Below are 18,551 nucleotides of genomic sequence, written 5' to 3'. Positions count from 1 at the left end.
CCCCTCATCAGCATGCAGCGGCTGCCTCGCGTTCCCATTTTATGTTTGAGATGCGAAATGAAGGTCCTCACTCACCCTCTCTTATTTCCTCGGCTCCCAATGTCCCTCGCCCGGTGCTACTTCTCTCCCCAATCCCAACGGCGTGGCTCCTCTCTTTCGAGCCGAGGTTCTCCTCCTTCTCGTCAGCGCAGAATACTTTTTTTTCATCCATCCAGCACGTCCTCCTTTCGAAGCACACCAGCTCTCCCCCCCTCCTCCCTTCTCACCTTTCTTTTTTTTCATTTTCTTTCTTATTCTGAGGACAATCCCACTCGCTCTTTACACCCACTCCGAGACTTCCTGGTATACGCATAAGCGTACGTCGACCGCCGACTCTCGCTCGCCCGCGCCAGTCTGATTTTTGGACTTTAGTTTCGCGTGTGGTTTTGCACAGGGATCCCGCTCTCTCGCTTTTCTGAGCGCTCTGCTTCGCTTTAGTCTTTATTCTACGCGTTGCGAAGCCTGGCGCTGCTGCTTTTTTTTTTCCCCTCCTTGTTTTCCTTTTATTTCCCCAGCGCGGATTTCCCTCAGGAGCACGTCTGGGTTGAAGGGCGGGCGCCTGCGAGCCGAGCGCCGCGCTATGCAGAGAGGATGGGGAGGAAAGGAGGGTGGGGGAGAGGAATCTGATTTGCATAATCAATTCGGCCCACAGCTCGCGCCACTGCACTGCGCACGGCGGCCGGGCGCGCCGGGGGCGCAGAGCGTGCCCGGGTCGCGCATGCGCTCTCCCTTACCTGGCAGGGGCCCTGCGCCATGGAGAAGCCGACACCGGGAGCGGAGAGAGTTCGGCTTTCGTGCCATGCCTCGCTGCCTCTCTCTTTCTCTCTCATTTCTTTGTTGGTTATTTTTCGCTGCTTCCCCGTTTCTTCTTTGTTTTTCGCTAAATGCGAACGGTCGCTTTGCTTGTAGGGGATATAGAACCGTCTGTGTACAGCCTTAAGGTTTGGTCTCCGTTTTCCGAACGGCCGAGAAAAAGAAAACAATTTGTCCAGGTACGAATGCTGTGTAATTGTGAGTACCTTGCACAGCGTTCTCCCAATTCCGGCCATGCCAAGGAATCGGTAGGTGTGGTGTACGGTTAGGAAGTTATCGCAGTGTTCTTCGGCTCGCATATCGAGATCGGAATGTGCGTACCTCGTGACCTATCCATTGTACGGCTGTTTTCATGAGCATGGATTTCGTTTCGTTGTTGTGTACTGCCGGCCGATCGTGACGCTTGTGGTGGTCCCGCTTAACTACGCGATTCTGCATAGCGCAAGAAATAGCCAGCTATACAGTTCTCATCGCAAGGACTGGGTGATGAAGTGAATTACCGAGTGCTGATGAACCTCGTGAACAATCTTCGCTCGCCACGCTCTGCTGTAACTGCTCGACCATGGCGAGATATTTTCGAGGACATTTAAAAAAAAAAAAAAAAGGAAAGAGCTTCGCATGCTCGCGCATGGTGCTTAACACGGTCCATGTGGAGACCTAGGACATCGTCCGGACTTTTCTTTCCGAGATGCGAATTCTGGCTGGATAATCCCAAGCCAAGACAATCCGGCTCTTATTCCCGAAAAAATTCTTACGCTGGAACTGTTCCCAAAAGCAGCTGCCTGCCTACAACATTGCTGGACCTATGATTACCGAATGTCGCCGGCCAATGGCAAACAGTCCTTACGAACGAAAAACTGTCAATTCGGCTCCTGTTCTTTGCTAACTGGTTAGACTGGTGTAGCTTTTACGAATACTTTTGTTTGCCGGATATAAATGGCCGACAGCGTTGTCTGTGACGGTTACGGCAGCAACAAAACGATTGAACATGTTTTTGCTATTGTCCTCCCTGCAGAACGACGAGGTGACTGGCTGTTTTCGAAGCAGTCGGTTATGGAATGCCGGGATATAAGGTCACCTTACCAAAAGGGGGACGAATTTGTTACTGAGGTTCCTGCACTTGAGTGAGTTGAACCATGCACTGTAAAAAGCCCCACGAAATATGTTTTTGTATGTGTGCTTTCCGCTCTCTCTCTCTCTCTCTCTCTCTGCGCTTCCCTTCTACGCTTTCCTTTCGATCTTTTTCTGTCTTTCTTTTTCCACATAGTGTCATCTTACCCTTCGAAAGTATACGGTAGCAAACGGGATGTTTATCTTATACGGTTAACCTTCGTTCCTTCAGCATATCATTTTACTATCTCCCACTCGGGGAAATCAGCTTCAAATGTCGCAGTAGCCATACAGACCAACGTGTACGTGTACAAAATACGTGTACATTAAATTTTTCAATTCCTTTTTTCATATGCTTAGCGGTGTCTCAGTAGCAATGACGATCTGCTGTCGAGCATGAGGTTGCGGGTTCGATAGCCGAGAGTTTGCGTATAGATACATGCCAATGTTGTATACACAAGGTCGAGCAGTCTTCATCGTGCAACGCTCCCGTAAAATTCCCCTAGTCATACATATATATATTTCGGTGGTGGTGCCCAAGTGAAGGCACCACGACCGAAAGATTCCAGGATGTGCGTGTGCTAACAGCTGCTCAATGCTCTTGTTAACGACTACAGAATGTCCTACATATGCAGAGGCAGAGGGAAAGAAGGAGAAATAAATTAATAATAATTGGCTTAGTAATCATTGACTAATAATAACATTAATAATGTTTTAATAAAGTTTATAATAAGTGGCTTTCGAGCATGCCTTGCAAAGCTCAGTCTCTCATGCGTCTTCGAATCCATCACAACAGAGTCGCATACGCATCCACACACTGGTGAAGCTGGAAAGGGAAATCCACGTTCGAGTCTGTTTTGTTTCATTCCTTTTTCTGTAACTCTGATGGTTAATTCACAACTTAGCACTATCGAGTATGCAAAAATAAAAATGTGAGGAAATCACGAACCTACAGCTATGCAAAAGTCGCATGGCATTATCAGGCCGAGTGATATATAACAAAGACATATGAACAGCTTTCAAGTGAAATGTCGTGAGACAGCACTGGAAAGCGAAGGTACAAAAAAAAAAAAAAGCTAACCTGAACGTTGTATACGAACCGCCAGAAGTTCTCCAGTTAGAAAAATTTAGGGCGTTGACCGGCGATAAACAGCGAACCGGGGAAGTTAACTTATGAGAAGAATTAATATGCGAAGAATCAAGGGAATATAACTGCTCGATTATTCGTAACAACTTCACGAAGCCAACCGACATGGAATCAAGGAAGCCATATAAGGAAAGTTTTCTGTTTCTTTAATAAAACGTATAGAAATGATTACGAACGATTGTTAGATTTGAGCAAAGTATCATATTCTCCAAGAAGAAGCAACGAAAGTGGAAGAAAATAAATATTGTTTTTTTACAAGATGATTCAAAATGTCAGCGCATGATTAATAGGAGAGAAAGAGAGACAGTCAATAAGCGGAAGTTAGAACGAAAATATTACTGAATCAAGAAAAGTATATTGTAGGCAATGCATTGGGACAATCTGTCAGCTGAAGCCGCACGAAAAAATGATTCAAATCATCCACATTATCCTCGGGCACCGTTTTCAAGAGCCAGTTTCAGCATCTCGAACGAGGGCACCTTTGGGGTCATGCCTCTGAAACGTTAAGATCATCCCTCGAAGCAGCTACCGTTTCAAAAGCTGCGCCGATGACGTCGCAAAAGCTGTAAGAGCCTGCGAACATTGGTGCAGTTTTTCCGCCTGTTGGCTGAGCCGCGTTCCTCGAATAAGAAGCAGCGGCATACAAAAAGAAGGGGTCGCGAAAATGATGCGCGAGAACTGGCGGCTCTTAACAACACCTCGGTGGCTTGAGCTTGAGCGCCGTCTTTGCTCGTTCTTCTCGCTCGGGTTTCTCACCACCACGCCAGGCACGCCGTAGGAGGAAGACAGAGCAAAAGAATAAAAAAAATGTAAATAACAAAAATGGGAGCGACGAAATAAAACTTTATTCTGTCTACGATCGGCTTTTTGACTTCTCCCCGTACCTATATAACTATAGATCCTTTCAGAAAAGTGGCGTATCGCCGCTTTTTCCTCGCTTCTCCGCCACTTCGCAGTGGCGGCGATAGAATTCTTTCTTTTCTTCCTTTTCCGTCCGATTCCTCAGACCCACCGATGGCTTTGCCGCGACAATAGGAAGATCCACGCGGCACAGAGAATGCCGGTGGCCGCGGGGATGGGTCTGGGATGGGCTTGCGGCGCGGTGACTCCCGATCCGGCTGGCGTCCCATGCCGTGCCCCCCTGCGTGACACCGCTCCTCTGGCCGGGCTTGTGTGAGCCGCCTTTTGCTTTTCAGACGGAGTGCGCGCGTCTTGAGACATCGGAGGGGGAGATCTAGGCCGCGCCTGTTGGACAACAAAGCTTGAAGGTGCCGTATTCTTGTGTACCTATATAATATACACGCGGGCATTCTCGGCGGAACGCGCCACATATCGATAATCGATAAGTAAAATAGGCTCAGGTAACTTATATATAATCATGGCATTAAGGATGAGCTATCGACCCTGGAAGTCTTAGTGACCGGACCTGACCAGACACTCCACATATCCCAGGAACCGCTATAGTCGTTCGGTTGGTCGGTGTGCCGTCTGGCTTCGTCTTACTTGTGGTTGCTGTCCAAATTTTTTATTTTTGTCGTGTTTGCCTTCTTTTGCGGCACGAGAGGCGAGCGCTGCACAATAGAGCGTGCCGCGGACGCTGCTCAAACACCGCTGGGCCCCTTGCTTGCGTCCGTGAGCGCACAGCGCCGCTTCTCTACTCAAGGTCGCTCGGGGAGCCTTGGCTGTTGTGTGGAGCTTTTGTGTTCCGATTATAGTGTTGTGCGTGCGTGCGTGTGCAGGCACGCGGACAAGGAAAGAAAGAGAACCTTGGCGGCAACGTGAACAAATACCGGAGTCCGAAGTCACGTACTAAGCAAAACGTCCACGGGACGCTATTGGTCATGGAGTTCGCCAAGTCGCTGCTCTACGAGACAGATTTGGCGAAGCTGGCAAAACAACGGCAAAGGCATGGCCGCGTTTTCTAATGGCCGATCAATCCCAGTACCGTTTGTACTTACCACAACATAGGCGCCTGTCCGATGTTATGTATTTTTCTAAATGTTGAGGCTTTTCTTATACACGGCCGACTCTACAGGAAGCCTTGCGTTTCAGCTACATCTTAAAGCTCCTGAAAGTGTCATATCATGGCCTTTCAAATGTTCATGACTGACGTGCGGTCGTCATAATGAAATGCATGATTGTGTTTATACCGCGAACAATAGCTAACGACAGTCTGTCACTGTCGTTCGGTGTGAGTACTTCAAATTTTGATCAATCAGTTTATTTTTGTTCATGTTTCTGTCGTATCCAGTATGATGGATGGAGATAACTTCTTCGGTTAATGAATTGTGCTAGCTTCAAGTTGCAAGAAATTGTTCTCATTGTTTCGAACTTTTGGGTTTCATTTGTCGGCCCCGTGAAGGTGTGACAAATGATCGCGAGATCATATACATACACTGATTAAGACTAAAAAAAGAACCGAGTAGATAGACATTCTTTTGCATGGCTAAACAGTCGTCCATGCATTACTTTTCTTTGCTTATCACCTGTTTCTTTATCATTTGCAGTTATTTTTTGTATCGTACTTATTGACACTGCGTTATGAATCATTTTATCACGACAAAAACAGCAACAAGTTTCCAAAACCACATCTTCCTTTGACTTCACTCTTATCGGCCTCTTCAGAAGTTAACACACTTCCTGCAGCTATGTCACGTGAGCCATGTTATACCGGCCGTTTGTCCAATCAGAAAGCTTCCTTCTCAGCATCATTATGCGTTTCGAGGGGCTCCCTCCGGCGCCAACGTTGCTTCAAGCATCGAGGGTCGTTTCGGGCTACTTTGTAAACGGTGCACAGCATGAGGGCGCGTAAAAAAAAAGAAAAAGAGAGAGAAAGAAAGAATATACCATAATGGAGCGAAACAAGGCATAGAATGGCACCTCAAGCGCACTGTGGTGCAAGGAGAAGTGGAGGGTGGCGCAGTCGGCAGGCGGCCATATCCATCTGAAAACGGCCCCCGGGCTCATTTCAAATGGCGCGCATCACCCACACCGTCCGTGAGAACTGCCTCGCCAAGCAGGACCGCGGCGCGCGACGACGCTTTTCATCTGCCACCTTTTTTCCTCCTCTCCAACGCCGGGGCCGCGGAGGAACTGTTTAACGAATCGCCACGGTACGGCTCAATGGAGCAGCTCAGGCCGAGGCCACTGCTGGCCGGTCGCACTGGTATACGACACACGCGTTCGGGCGGCCTCTGCGGGACGCACATGTTGCCCATACTGCGCTCTGGAAACGGCCTGCTGAACACAACGACGACAGTGGGCGTAGAAGGCGTCCGGCGCGGTTAGGGGAGGAATGTAAGCGGGTAGGGAGGGTTGGGGGAAAGGGGGGTAGGTTACAACATCGGGAGTACGCGTCGAAGTCGTCGGCGACGACGAGACGGTCAAGCGTCCGAGCTGCATGAGAATGACCAAGGTGAGCTTGTGGAGTGAGAGGCGATCGCTGTATGAGTAAGGGGATGTGGAGGGGTGGACATTAAGGAGGCAAGTAGGTTGGGACGGACGTATAGTCGACAGTGGAAGGTGGGAGGGAGGGGGTACACGGGAAAAGGAGGGCGGTGTGGACGGCAAAGTTGGTATACAGCGACGAAACAAGAAAGATACACACACGGAATCTTCATGCGTTAGGCCTGCATGGCATTCACGGGGAAAACTGAAGGGGGGCGGGGGGAGGATGGATATCTGTATGTGTATGTGTCTCGTATCTGGCGTGCTCTGTATAACCTCGCGACTTAAGATGTGCGAGACGTTTTATACATACCGAAGAGGGAAGAGAGGAGGAGGAGCGGGAGAAGAGGCGACGCAGAGGGAGGCTGCTGCCGGGAAGAAAAAGGAAGGGAAGGCGCGCGAGAGGCGCTCGGCGGAGGGAACCCGAAGCGGCGAGGTTTGCGCATCGCCTACTGAATTTGGAAGCAGCCGAAGAATAATAAGGGATTGAGGCGAAGAGAGGACCGCGGGGGGGAGGAGGGGGGTGGGGGGTGCTGGAAGTCGTGGCGGCGAAGGGAAGAGCCACACACGGCCGCCAACGTGTGTGCCGAAGAGGGGGGGGGGGGCGATGGGGGGCTGGGAGGAGGGGGTAGGAGACCGAGAGAGGAAGGGGCGAAAGCAAAAACAGCGCAAACGCGCCGCGCGCGCGGCCGCCGACTGTCTAGTAACAACTTACTCATTCCCCATTGCCGTAGTGTCTTCATTACAATTGCTAATGCTCCTCAAGCGGTGAATGCGCAGAGAGAGCGCGGGATCCCGCCTTTGCATACATAACGGCTTGCGGCGCGGCGTTGGTTCGCGCGTTCGTCGTTCCTTACTGCGGTGCTTGCCGCAGAGGCAGCTCGCGGGTCCTCGGGTCGCTGTCGCCTCGCCGCCGCCGCCGCTCAGAGGCTCCTGTCGTCACCGGCGGTGGACGTGCCTGGACCCCGTCCCTTCTTTAACACCCTCTCCACGTGCGCGCCCGGAACTGTCGCTGCGCCTTCTTTTGAGTTGTTATTATTTCGGACCCAGCGCTTCTTTCGTCGCCGGGGCCAAACGGACGTGGTCAGGAAGAATCTTCCGCCACCGCCGCAGTCCAGCCGGAAGAGGCTCCTGGCGTGGTCGCCTCTTCTTCCTGCTGTGCGTGGCAAGTGTCTACACAGGCGTGAGGCATTACTGCGGGCTGCGCCATGGTCCTTACTCCACGTTCGTGAAGGTTCCTCTGATTGAGAGAGCTTCCCGACTGTCAGCGGCGCCGGCGAGGAATTTGTGAATCAACGAAGATCGCTCTCGTTTTTTACCGCGCTCGTTACGGCGAGCGCACTGTGACGATGGTGGCGCTCGCGTCGTGTCGCCGTCTTCGTCAATATGGCGACGCCTTCAGCAACCCTCTGGTCCGAATGCCATCAGGACCTCCTGTACCGAAGACTGACGACATCGTGGTGCCACGCTCTCGCGATGTGCGGAAAGTGTTGTGTATTTCTGAATCCACGCGGCCTTGTGGCAAGGGGAGAGGGGGAAAGTGCGAGTGGAAAGGGAAAGGACAACCGGCGGAAGTGGTTGTGAAAGATCGTCTTCCGGCGCGCAGGGTGCAACGGACGGCTGCCTGCTGACCCGTATTATGAGCGCTGTGCGATGGGGTATGTGCATCGTTATTTTTGGCCTTCGCCATTGACTAATCCGAAATGCATCGCACAGAATGCAATTACTACTTTCGGCCGTATCATATTCTTTTCAGTTTCTCATTATATGCACTCGCAAGACATGAAGTGATCACTTATTTATTAAAATATCCTTGCGTTCACAGTGCGCAACTTAGGGATACATTATTAGTGCATCGCTGAGCAGTAGATATGCGTTGCACCCCTTCTGGTGGCAGTTGCCAGCCTGCTACTCGCTTTCTTTTTCTTGTCAAGTGTATATATGTTTTCAAAGCAAGTAATAGTAATAATGCCTGCAATGAATTACAGAACTACACAAATATAGTCCGCTTGATAGGACATACTGCACAGCTTAGGGAGTAAAACTTGCTCGATCAATCTGCGATTTGTTTCCATGTGACTGTGTGCAACATTATTCGGAAACTTCTTGGTATTCATAGTAACGGGACACAACAATTCAAATGAATTTTGGCGTACGAATTATGTTTCTTTTTTATTTTACTGCGCTGAAACCATGTATACTTATCGTCAGTGACATTGACGTCGGTCTGCGAGGATCCTGCGAAGGCGGAACTTGGTTCGTGATGAACGTAACGCGAAAAGTACCCCTGGTAACAAGCTAAAAGGCACGGCTGTAGATATGCAATATGTATTCACCCCATTTCTGTCGTTCTATCAAGTTCTACTAGGACAGTTCCGAATCTAATCACACATGCATCGTCTGGCCATCCTCGTGGTGTGAAAACATGATATATTTTGTTGCACAGCCAATAAGAGGGTGCAAGCTTCATTCATTTTCAATTTGTTTTTGTTTTCCTTTTCATTTGTATCGGAATGCTGCTGTGATCCTCAAGGAGTAATTGCAGGTCAATGACTGATTGCAAGCTTTTGCAATTAGTCATTGGAAGTGGACAAAATAGAATGCTCTAAATATTAACACTTCCATAACAAAGGCCATTATTTACCGACCAAAAAACAAGGATGTTCATATTGATGATGATTTCATTCTTAATAATTTTAAAATAGAGATAGTTAATTTCTTTAACATACTAGGTGTAATTTTCAACGAGAAAATGACATGGGATGATCACACAAATTAGGTAGCATCTAAATTGTCACGTGTCATTGGATCGATTTACACTCATAAGCACATCCTCGCCATAAAAGTGAAAATTGTGCTTCACAATTCATTGTTCTGTTCCCATCTAAATTATTGTCATTTGCTCTGGGTGGAAACATCCCTCACGAATCTGCGAAAATTACACGTTCAGCCGAAAGGAATGCTCAGAATAATATAAAATGTAGCATATGACCACCCTGCTAAACCGCTTTTTATGAAAGACGACATAATGCCGATTCATGATCTGTACGCATACCGCCTAATTTCTAAATACTTTACCGAGCTCAAAAACAACGTCTCGTTCATTGCACAGCTGGCATCACTGCAGAAAAAAAATATCATGTACGCCCCCAGAAACACCGATATTTGGCACATACATTCATTCAGAACAGGTTACGGGCAACATATGCTCAGAAACACTCTTTCATATTTCTTAGACCTGTGCCAACATTACAATTTAAATTTTCTACGCATTAGGCCAAAGGATTTGCGTCATTTTGTTTCAGTTGTACGCGAAAGGGTGGCACTTTCTGTTTGGAATGTGCGACATTATGCCCATCGCTTTGTTTTTTGGAATTGTACATTTGTGTAAAAATTGTCGTTTGTTTGTGCATTCTGATATTCCTTTTTCTCTGTGCTCATGTGCTTGTATTGTTTGCCTTTTTTTTTTCTAAAAATAATGTATTTGTATCGGGGAGGCGAGAGCCCGTCAAGCTGGGAATCTAGCTTTTTCTCTCTGCCTCCCACATCCTTGGGATGGAAAATAAAGGCATTATTATTTATTGCTCACCGCTTATCCGGGTTACAAGTTACCGCTGATACATGATCTACGTTACCAAATCCACGTTCCCGCTCAGACGAGAACATGAATCTGGATTTTTGACAGGGTGTGAGTCACTAAAAAAAAAAAAAGAAGAGAGACGAACTATTCAACGATTGCCATTCCTTGCATGCCCCCGCAGATATTTTTGTATATTCCTATGCACTCCATACATGTTGTGATATTTAAGGTTGCCCGGAAACTAGAAGAAAAAAAGAAAAACAAATCAGACATCGGTTGTTGCTCCATTTGTTACCGCACTACTGTAATTTTTCTGTCAATCGCAAGTTTTTAAGTAAACGTAACCTTACCCTACGTGTATGGTACCAAACCGGTCATTTGCCTGGTTAACCTTTTTTTGGTATTTGTCCTTGCTTTCTGCCTTGATTTTTTATTGACCTTTATTGACCTTCTTTATATTTGTTCCGAATATAGAACCATATCGTTGACTCGAATCTTTGTATTTTTTATTATTTGTTTTATTGTAGTCATTTTCAGCGGTGAAGTATCGCTGGTGTTAATGAACTCATTTTGAATACGAATAACATTATTAGTGGAAATGAGCGTCCTAGGTAGCGGCAAACTATATAGCGCTGAACGACAACTGCGATCATTTATTGCTTCTTAAAGTGCTCTGTAGGATGCAGCGTTTCGCTGACGAACCGAAGGGGTATCGAGACAATGCACGAAGGGGTATCACCAGGACAAATGGTGGAACATTCTGTCCATGTGGGGAGCCAGAAACAGATATCATTTATGCAAGAAGCTGCAGAAAATCTGCAGTAGTATGAAATTTATTCAATGCGAGTTTTACAATTAAAGCGATTGCGAACCTTGTTGGACACGCGATGTGAGAAGTATTTCACAGGAACGCTTATCTCAGACATGTGGCCTTAAGCACAGCAGCAACAATTTTATTGGAGCAACCTAACAGTGACGGTGCAAATTAGCTGTCGCTTTGTCCTGTATAGATACTCACCCTGGAGCTTTCGGCGCATTTCAATTCATATAAACGTGAATTCGACGCGGGGAGGAATATTTGAGGTCAGTTTAAGTTAGTTGATGCTATTCGGTTAGGTAGTGCAGCTCTTACATTTCAGCATAATTAGAAGTTGCTCATCGTCCTCACGGATGATGCGCTGCCTGTTCCGAATGACATCATGATCATCATCATCATGATTTTTATTTTCACCACTGGATGCACAAGGTGAAAAAGGGAGAGCCGAAAAAAAAGTCGAAATTTCTTTGGCTTGACATGTGTCATAGTGATGTGTTGCTTTGCCCCAGGTTCTTTTTAGTAAAGAGCGACGATTTCTTCTCAGCTAAAAAATATAGTGAGATGTTTTTTATTATTTCTATTTATTGATATTGCATGCTATCTGTATTAGTATAGTGTTTTCTTTTTAGCTACACTTTTGATATACAAAGGTTGTAGAAGCCAAAATTCCAGTTTTGCCGCTGTTAATAAAGAAAAACAAAAACTGACCATCCACAGCTCGACGACAGGTTAAAAGTGTGCATAGTATGATAACCGGGCTGTTTCGTTAATTCATATAGAGGTCTTAAACTTGTTGCTGGTTCCTCCTCTCTTTGATTGTCGATTACAGCATGGAAAGCGGATAATTCAAGAAATTTGACGGACGTACTTATTTTATGTTCTTCGTATTCATCGTTTCAAGTTTACGCACATTCAAACGTACATTCATGCACTGCAAGTCTCTAAGGGCGCACTTTCAGCAGCTTAGTTTTGCCGTTGAACCTTTACTCAAACCTGCTGGCGCCAACAGTGTTCAACTTCGAATACGGTTCTGTCTTTGCTAAAAAAGCTATCAATAAACGAGCTGAGTATGCAACGGGCCTGGAGTAAGGGGGACATTTGTTGTTAATTTCAATTTTCTGTTGGCGCTCTACGTTATGTTAAAACTTGCAATAATGTTCAGCTTCATCGTTCGAACCCTGCTGAAACGTCATCTACGAACTCCGCCGGGGCGTTATGTATTGTCACTTGCCTGTTTTCTGTGTAGTAAGTAAATGCCGGTAAATATTTTTCGAAGAAACGAACCGCCTGTACGCCCACAGCGAAACCGACGGCCATATAGCTATATTAAAACGTCCGTTTTTACACAATTGGTAAGGAGTTAGTAAACGGCACTTGCTTAACCTTAGCAACATCTGCTTACTTGTGTCAATTGAAAAAAAAAAAGAAGAAGAAGAAGAAGAAGAAGAGAGCTACGGGTTGTCATAAAAGAAGATAGGCTGTAGTAAAGTTGGTAGCGTTCTGAAGGAAGTGGCGTTGAAAGCGATAGGAAGGTTTAGCATTTCGCTGAAGCCCTTCGGAGGGTGTTCAACAATACGCGGTGCCAACATGTCGGCGTGATTTAGTGCGCGAGGCAACTGTTGCTGCCCAGCTAAAACAGACCTGGCAGCTTCCAGGCACCTCGCAAGGCTGGCGTGGAGAATGAGGAGAACTACAAAATGAGGAGAACTACAAACGAGGTTGCGTTGCAGCCGTTGCTGTTTGATGATGCACGATACGAGACCGAAAAAAAAAAAAAAAAAACATCAATGTTCGTAGCCGGACGTTTGCTAAGATCGCTGAATGTAACGCGATGTGGTATGCGCACGGCTGTTCAACAGGATCTCCAGTGTTTCTGAGCAGAACGCTTAGTAAAGCGAAGCTTTCTTGCCTAGTTCGATGCACTTTTGCAGCGAAGCTGTTAAGGGCTAATTCATCCAGGATCATGTCCGCGTGTAGACACACAATATCCCATACGTGGGCCGATCCCGAAGATAATGCAATGCCTGGCCGACCCACAGCGGGTGGAGCAGACGTTAAGTACTTCCCATACGTGCGCCGATCCCGAAGATAGTGCAATGTCGGGCCGGGTCGCGGCGGAGGTGCACTTCACCACTAAGGGGCCCACATACACAGCTTCGCTGGTCATCCTTCTTCACAGAGTAGAAGGGCACTGAGTCTTTTCGCGCGTTTCTGGCCTCTAACGACGAACACGCTTAACGGAATGGTGGCAACATCTAAGAACGGTGCAGCGAAGGAGTATACAGTTTACGAGTTTTCACCGTTTCACGCATAGTGTTTCGTACAATAATTACTAGAGGGAACTGTGGCGCTAGTGTCTACGTTATCTGCTAGTAGGGCGACTCAACCAACATGGGAATTGTGGTTAGTGCATAGATTTGCCTAAACTTCGTCCTCTTGGTTCCAAACATTTTTTTTTTCCAGTAGCGGAAGGCAGAAGACCGCTCTGGCCTCGCTGCAGAGCCGATTTGGTGGAGCCTGGGAGTGTGTGCTTCGGCTTCGTCGCAGTTATTTTTTTTTTTTTCACAGCCAAACGCACACCGCGTCTATGGACACTTTCTAATCATCCACGCGCGTTCGCGCATGCACCGGATGGCGTGACAGCAGGACGATGGCGCCGACAGCGTGAAACGCGCCTGGAATGCCCGTTAAAATGCTACCACATTAAAGAAACCCAGTGATTCGGACAATTCAGGGTAGTTTTAAAGGGGAAGTTCATCTAATCTCGTGCGAGGTTTACGACTTACATAATTTTAATTCTTTCTGACGCGTAAACGTTATATATAATAACACAATCACATATAGCATTACACAATCACATAACTATGCAGCAGACACTCGACAAATTGGTTCTTTTTGCTAGTAAATTTCAACCGTATTCATTCATATACAACGTTATACGGTTATACACAATTTTTATTGTGCTCCTTGCATATTACATGTCTCTGTTTTTTTTTATTCACAATTGCAGTATTGAGTCACTGCATCTTCTCGTCAATGAAGGCAAATGCGCGTACGCAAGCTATCTTGGATAGCGACAGTGTTTGTTCTGCCTATACCGCCAACTTTCGTCTCAACATTTCAATACTATTATAAATGGCCCAAACACCTAGAAGTAATGATAAAATACTTCATACTTTCTTCATATCCCTTAGCCAAACATCGCCAAATATACCATAGGTAAATGAACGCCTGAAGCTAAGCCATCGAAATGCTTGCTCTTGATGGGTATCGAAATGAGGTGTCAGATCAAGTACGGGATTGATCTACTCAAACAGGGATCAGCGCGTTGCTATGGTCCGCAGTGCCATTGTGGCTAGGCTGATGAAGACGTACAACACCTTATTTTGCAGTGCCCGGGACAGGATACCGTGAGGCGAAGACTGCAGGCCGATTTAATGCTGTGAGACCGCAGATCTTTCGCTCTAAAAAAAAAAAAGAAAGAAAAAGAAATCCTTGGACCATGGCCAAATATAGAGCAACATAAAAAAGCACTTGTGGCGTTCATGAACTTTTCGAAAAAAAGACACAAACAGATTATTACTAAATATATCGCGGTTGACCCAACTATTAAAACTTTTTTTAATACCATGGGCTGTCTGTAGTATACTTGTGTAGCTGACGTCTGGCGTTATCTTTTTATATATCGCTGCGTAGATATGAACTGACCTTATGTGCGTGTTTCTTTTTATGTACGTCTCTTAGGTGTCCTTTATATTTTCTTTTGTAGGTATAACTTTGTGAACGTCAGCAATATCCGACTGTCCCCAGTGCATAAAACTTTTTTTTTTTGGAGGTTTTGATTTTTGCTTGCCCTGCGAGAAGGTGTAGCTGGCGCCAATAATGGTGCCAACATCTGCTCTAGGTTCCTATTAATTAAACAGAAAAAAAAGAGAGAGAGAAAAAAAAAAAGCCAGTTTCGCCCGAAAGGCGAAGCATTGACAGCGATCGCAGGCTTTCTGCGTTGCAATTAGACTCATCGGAAGCTGTTATTAGTATAAGTGGGGGCGACATCTTGGTGCGACGCTGCACACAACATGTCTCTTGTTGGGTATAGGAATTCCTGCGTACAAGCGCCGCTTTTTTGCATGTAAGCCTCCGTAGTTGGGTACAGGGAAACACGACGTGCACCACCAAGGAAGTTTCTTTACCTGGCACCTACACGCGAAACGTTTCACCACGCTGACGTTACGAGTAGCAAGCTGCCAGCGGTGCTGCAGGAGCCTCGGCTCAACGGTGCACAATGTGAGACCGACGGGACGACCGTCGGCGTTACTCCAAGCGTCTAAACATACTGGCTTCCTGACCTTGGTCTTCAAGGGAATTAAATTGCGCACTGACAAAACAAATCAATCGGAATCACAAATTATGCCGTAAATATCCCCATTGTGACAAACGTACGACATAAAGGGCACAATTCATTTTAATAACGCAAGCATTGGCATGCTATACTTTCATAGAAATTTCGGTTTAGCGCATCTGCTTTGTCTGCCCTTTGCCCGAGTAAACTGCAGTTTACACCATCAACAGCATCGCCCCGCCCTAGGTGGCGCGCCAACCATGGATAGCGGATAGCAGTATCATAGCAAAGGGGGCCAACCACGAACACTTTGCTTCTCGGATTCCGACATGTGGGTTGGGTCTATATATATAGTACGTACGATCGTGCGCGCGCGTGTGTTCATATTATTTCATTTTGTTTTATCTTGTTTTAGTAAAGTGGTCCTGTCCTTAAAGGGACACTAAAGTGAAAAATGATTTCTTCTGCATCAGTAAATTACCTTTCTACAACACCAAAAACACCACTCTTACAAAGATAAGACGTTTGGTAAGCCAGAAAAAGCGCAAGAATGAAATACAGTGTCGACGCCTACTTGAGTTCCCGCACCTGGTGGCTGTGACGTCTTGGATTTTGATGGCGTCTTCTAGCGCACTAATTATATATAGTGGTACGGATTGACTACATTGTGTTCTAAAGGAACCAAATATTAAACATGGCAAGTTTCGGGAACCTTTACTCAGCCAACGCGGCCCAAATGAGAAAACATACTTTGGAATCCCTGACGTCACGCTGACTTACCGGCGCTGACGTACCGGCGCGAAATTCATATACTGATATTTGGACCTTCATTTTCTCATCTAATAATCAAACTATCTTTTTTAAATGACTGCCTGCAGGGTTCTCAAACAATGCTTCATTAGACTAAACTGATTTATTGTTTCGCTTTAGTGTCCCTTTAATCTGATACCTCCTTTCTGCAGTGGCATAACTTCAGGTGCACACTTACCTAGCATATCTGGTGATGTTTGCCTAAGAGATATAAAGAAAGTATGTAGTATTTTATCGCTACTACTCTGTGTTGTGGCCGGCCACGACGACATCCATATGTCGCGACAGAAATAGACAGAATAGTCAGAGCAAACATGGTGGCTATCCAAGGTACCTTAAGTTAGCAACGCGCATATACGTTTGGCTCCACAGACAGTCGGCCATGCCGTGAAACTACCCCAAATTACTTGTCTGGATCGCTAAATTTAATGCGGTAGCAGCTAAACAGGCACTCTAGGCTAACGCTTCCGAGAACCATTTTGTTTTGTCCAGCCGCATTCATTCACGCTGTCGGCGCCACCGCTGTGCTGCCGGGCCATCCGGCGCATGTGTACTCGCGCTTAGGGAATGAGAAAGTGTCCATCGACGTGCAGTGCTTTGGGCTGCAAAAAACGGCGTAGGAGTCACCCTCCAGTTCCGCTCAATCGGTTCTGTACAGCGAAGCCGGGGCGGCCTTCTGCCTTCCGCTACTGGCATGAGCGTCATGAGTACAAACACCGTATAGCGTTGCCATATATATAGCGCCGACGCCTGGAGCCTTCACACTGGTATAACCGCGAGAGACGGCGCCTCATATTCTAGTCATTGGATTTCTACAACACTGAAAGAAAGTGGTCGATATAATACTAACTCGCGTAAGACTGACACCTTACACCGACTCAGCACTCTGTAGAGTGAAGCAGTACTATAGTACTACATTAAGCAATTGGTGACCATTAGGAAGCATTACTAAACGACCCCGCTTCAGTGCGAGAATTCTACCGTATAACAGCGTGTTCCGAGCCCTTCCGTTCTTACCGAAATTCACGCACGCGCGGTCACTCATGTAGGTGAGCTAAGTGTGTAGCACAGGAGCCAACTAAAGTCGCATTGTTCATCTCTCTGTCTTTGATGTTGCTCTAAGCCAAGCACACAAATGAATATTTTGAATCAATGATTTGAATTAATTGAACACAAAAATACTGACGTTGCCTTGCAATCTGCATACCGTCGCAGCCGCAATCTGCATCTGCAGCCGCAAATATCTCGAAGCGCAACCACCACGAACATATTTATATGGTCATCTCTCATGTCTGTCATACCTGCACTAGATTCTATGTCTTCACTTGGCTGCAACATTTTGGATTAGGCTAGCAAGCGTGAGAGCATACTTGAGGAGGAGGAAGAGGAGCAGAGGCGTACACTTGCGGCTCTTGGACACCACAGGGTGGACGGAGATCTTGCTGCTTGTGTCAAACCCTACTGAAGGCAGCGTTGATGAGTTTGTGAGTGATGAAAATGTGGCTTGACGTCTGTGCGTCGGCAATGAAGCATTATAGTGATTGGAGACTCGACAGGGATTTAGATGATGTGTCCTCTTAGCCTTTCTACGGTGATTTACGTTGGGATTGGATGTTCTCTAGCGATCATGATTGTTGCACGAGTTGAGCCGCACCAAGGTAGCCGAAGACACATTCGCGGTGCCTGGCCCTGTAAACTCTCGAGAGCCCACATACTCGCTTTGTGTGCATTCGACAAAAGCGGCAAGTTGTAATGTAATGAAACGCAAGAAACAGAGCTCTGTAAAGGCAGCACGAACCTTACCACAGCACACAAGCATTTCCCGCCTAATAAGTTCAGGGCTCGAGCAATGCAAGGTAGTCTCTTCTTCAGGTAGAAGCACTGCGAAAGGCCCCTGTCAGTGGTCGCGCTTAAGAATTGAGGAGTATTTTCCTATGAAACAGCCTGACCGTTGATATAGAGACAGGGGGCGGTGTTGTGGACTTACGCGCAAACGCAATTAACTCACATTTTTCGGTGGAGACGCACAGGGTAGCTACCTAGCTACCAACTGGATCGCTGTGCAAGCTTGAAGACGAGTCACCGCAGAAGACCAAATACAAATAATACCAGCGTTTATTGATAAGTGAACTCTGTTTGAAAAAGTTTCAGCAAGACAAAACATAGTAGCATATCTGAGAATGTTGTAAATATCCTAGTCGTAATCATGGTTCCTTGCATGTGCGCTGAGACCACGTTAATCGAAAGCGCAATCCCTTTGTCCAAAGGCGTTCTCTCTCCTGTCGCCGCAGCAAGTACCCTGACTAATACAAAGGGAGGTCTGGTATACAGCAAGCTGAAACCTCCGAAAACGGTCATTACGACTTCACGTTGCAGCGACTAGTCGTACATAGTCATATTCTCCTTTCTTTAACATCTCTTTTATTTTTGCGTTAAGGCTTACGAGCAG

The 18,551-nt window shown here is 46.6% G+C and overlaps 1 long non-coding RNA gene across 7 annotated transcripts in view; it reads left to right on the top strand.

The window, feature by feature from the left end:
- Positions 1-18,551, top strand: part of LOC126522746 (uncharacterized) — a 785,183-nt gene that overhangs the window by 465,630 nt on the left and 301,002 nt on the right. The window contains exon 1 of one of the 7 annotated variants that reach the window (XR_011895175.1): positions 7,257-8,214. The exons of the other annotated variants lie outside the window; for them this stretch is intronic. This is a non-coding gene — a long non-coding RNA (uncharacterized lncRNA). Of the gene's footprint in view, positions 1-7,256; positions 8,215-18,551 lie in introns of those variants that run through there. 7 annotated transcript variants of the gene reach the window in all.

This window comes from Dermacentor andersoni, chromosome 6 (assembly GCF_023375885.2).
Source record: "Dermacentor andersoni chromosome 6, qqDerAnde1_hic_scaffold, whole genome shotgun sequence".
Lineage (NCBI taxonomy): Eukaryota > Metazoa > Arthropoda > Arachnida > Ixodida > Ixodidae > Dermacentor > Dermacentor andersoni.
This window is presented reverse-complemented; position numbering and strand designations above follow the sequence as displayed.